Genomic DNA, 3,689 nt, shown 5'->3' with positions numbered 1-3,689 from the left:
CTGGTTCATTGATTGCTATAAGAAAAGGGAAAATTATAGGAAAAAAGTTTGATTTTTTTATGTAGCAAGGATTATGGTCTCTGTCATCCTTTACTTGTGGGTTACCCCTCAGGCAACTACTTGTTTAATTTTGATTATTTCTTATTGATTTTTTGATCATCATAAGTTCTTGGGTGATCAAAGTACATATTACTGTATTTATCATTAATTAATGGCATTTGGATATATATTTAAATTGATCAACTAAACTCAGAGTCCCCACCCTATTTCATTAATATTATTTATTTAATAAACTGGAGAAACTGTCCCAGTAGAATGATGAAAAAACATGTGGGAAAACACAGTTCAGGAATAAGGAATTAGATTGAAAAGTGGTAGATTACAATAAAACCTCTTACCTTGATAGCATGAACACTTTCTTGAGAAAAGGATTGGTAAATGCTAACTATGATGACTGCCAAATGACCACACAGAACATCGATCTACCTTTAAATAATTCCAAAGTACTTACTTTGTTCCAGAGACACTATGTTCAATTCCAGGGATGCAAAGAAAGAAACACAAAATAGTTCTTACCCTCAAGGAACATATACTCTAATGGGGGTATAGACAACATATACACAATCAGGCATATACAAGATAGATATTGAGCAGTTGGAAAAAGGTAGCCTTAGAAGGGAAGGCACTAACAGTTGGTGGGGGAATGGAAAAGAAATTCTGAAGAAGGTGGAATTTGAGCTGAGTCTTAAAGGGATTCTGAAAAGATGGTATATTTATGTGGTAGCCAGTGTAAAGGCATGTAAAGAGATGATGTATCATGTGTGAAGAAATTAAAGTTGGTTATAATGGCTGAACCAATGAGCACAAGGAGGAAATTAATGGGCAAGAAGACTAGAGAAATCAAGTAAATAATTTAATTTAATTATACTAACAAAATGTAACTTAAAGGGAAATCCATGTACAGTAGGTCACTTCTAATGTAGGCTGGCCCAGTAACTCAGATTTAAGATTGGAATTAGATGAGGTAGTCATAGAAAAATCCCATAGCTAATTAAAGTAAGCTTATTTTGTCATAATAAGAAAAGGAAATTTGGAAAGGAAATAGACTGAATTCAGCTGAACATAACTTTTCTGACTATTGCCCATGATGGTCTGCCAGTTAGAAGCCTGAGGGAAGAACTGTCAATTCCTTTTGCTCTGAATTTTTTGTATGTAAGCCATTCAGAAAATACATCAGTGTCCCAAGCCTTTATAAATTTGTCCTTTAACTCAATGGTGAGTTAAAAATCTTTTGATCATGGATTTGAGAGTTATCTATGAATCAATTGTCTATGTAGTGAGAATGTTTACTTGCTATTTAAGATCAGAAAAATAAGAAAGGGAAGCCTGTTATGTGACAGGTACTGTGCTAAGCACTTTGCAAATATTATGTTATTTAATCCTTACAATAGCCCCATAGGATAGGTAATATTATTATTATTATTATTTGGCTTTTTTTTGGGAGGGCAATTGAGGTTGTGACTTGCCCAATGTCACATGGTTAGTTAAATGTTAAGTGACTGATGCCAGATTTGAACTCAGGTCCTCCTGACTCCAGGGCTGGTGCTCTATTCCCTGTATCACTTAGCTTCCCCCTAGGTAATATTATTATTATCTCCATTTACAGTTGAGGAAACTGAGGCAGACAAAGTGACTTGCCCAGGGTCACACAGTGTCTGAGGTTGGATTTGAACATGGGTCTTCCTAAATTCAGGCCCAGAATTCTTCCACAGTGTCACCTAACTGCATTTGAGAAAAAAAGAATTATAAGAAACTTACACGATGTACAATTGAGACAATGAAATTCTGAACTATTCAAATGAGTAGCTGGCAATTGAAAAATGATAAATGAACAACAGAAATTGCATTGTATCATTATAACAATTTCACATAGAAGCTTAATCAATGTAATGTAATGTAATGTAATGTGTAATTGCCATAAAAGGACAGAAGTAAATACAGCATCAAAGCATTGAATCATAGGAATAGAAGATGGGCTGTTTATGTGACAAGGGTAAGGGATGATATGTGGACAGCAATTTACTTCACTGGCACCCTTGGAATATCAGGAAAAGGAGAGGAAAGCTTCCAATGTGTTGTGTAGAATCCCTGAGGAGCATTTATGGGAAGGTGTTGACAAAAGTCATGATGGATGGGAATTCATGAATGAGTTGCATTATGCATCATTGAAGGAAACCCCTGTAGTGCTGAGGTCACAAATCTATTTAATAAATTTTTTGTACACATGGAATGAAGATTTTCTACTGTATTTACTGTGAAGGCAAACAATCTCAATGTTTAAGCATGAATATATCAATATTTAGCAATAGTTTTTAGTTATAGGGGTTTTCACAACATTTAATGATATGCTTTGAAAAAAAATTGCGTCCCAAGACAAGCCTACCTGTGTCATGAATAATATTAGCATTAAAGTTCTTATTTTCATGTTATAAATATAAAAATTGTAAATGATTTTACCAATAAAGGAATATATGAGGTTATGTTCTTTGTGTTATGTATTGTTATAAAGATTCAAGTATATTCTTAATTTTATTTTGAAAAAAATAAACAGAAACATTTTTGCATAGGTATTTTTGTTAAAAATATGTAGGGATCTTTCCCTTGGCAGGGCTGAAACCAGGCAGCTGTGCAAAATGAAGCTCAATGTCTCTTTCCCAGCCACTGGATGTCAGAAACTCATCGAAGTCGATGATGAGAGAAAACTACAGACCTTTTATGAGAAACGGATGGCCACTGAAGTTTCTGCTGATGCTCTGGGTGATGAATGGAAGTATTATGTGGTCTGAATCAGTGGTGGGAATGACAAACAAGGCTTCCCCATGAAGCAGAGTGTTTTGGCTCACGGATGAGTCTGCCTACTACTCAGTAAGGGCCACTCTTGCTATGCCCTAGAAGAACTGGAGAAAGAAAATGTAAATCTGTTAGGGGCTGTATTGTGGATGCTCCCCTGAGTGTCCTCAACTTGGTTATCATGAAGAAAGGTGAGAAAGATATACCAGGACTGACAGATATGACTGTGCCTCGTCTCCTGGGGCCCAAAAGCAAACTTTTCAACTTGTCCAAAGAAGATGATGTTGGGCAGTATGTTGTGAGAAAACCCCTCAATAAGGAAGGTAAGAAACCCAGGACCAAGGCTCCTAAAATTCAGTGTCTGGTGACTCCCCGTGTTTTGCAGCACAAACGTAGACACATTGCTTTGAAGAAACAATGTACCCAGAAGAACAAGGAAAAAACAGCAGGATATGATAAGCTTTTGGCCAAGAGAATGAAGAAGGCAAAAACGACAAGACCAGATCGCTGAGATGTCGTCTGTCTTCCCTGAGAGCCCCCACCTCTAAATCTGAGTCCAGTCAAAAATAAAGTTTCTAAAAATGTGCTAGAAATATATAACTTTTGTCAAGTGGAAAAAATATGTGGGAAAAATTAAAATAAATAAATAAAATTATGTAGGGGATATGAAAATCTTGTTACAAAAAAAGGAGGAAGCTGCTGCATTAAGCTTGTAAATGACTGTTCTGGGGGATTACCTGGCTTAAAGTTTTTTCAAAGGTTCCTTGAACATTTTCTCTTTTCTTGCTCCAGTCTATGGACATACATGTTAAATTTACCTCTATGGCTTCCAATAATTT

At 35.8% G+C, this 3,689-nt stretch overlaps 1 pseudogene; it reads left to right on the top strand.

Annotated features, from left to right (window-relative positions):
* Positions 1-2,693: 2,693 nt before the first annotated feature.
* LOC138156717 (small ribosomal subunit protein eS6-like) lies at positions 2,694-3,420 on the top strand (annotated as a pseudogene).
* The last annotated feature ends 269 nt before the right edge of the window (positions 3,421-3,689 follow it).

This window comes from Petaurus breviceps, unplaced genomic scaffold (assembly GCF_028583685.1).
Source record: "Petaurus breviceps papuanus isolate PSGF00001 unplaced genomic scaffold, PetGlider_PUasm1.0 156, whole genome shotgun sequence".
NCBI lineage: Eukaryota > Metazoa > Chordata > Mammalia > Diprotodontia > Petauridae > Petaurus > Petaurus breviceps.
The sequence above is the reverse complement of the archived record's forward strand: the minus strand, read 5'-3'. Positions and strand labels throughout refer to the sequence as shown.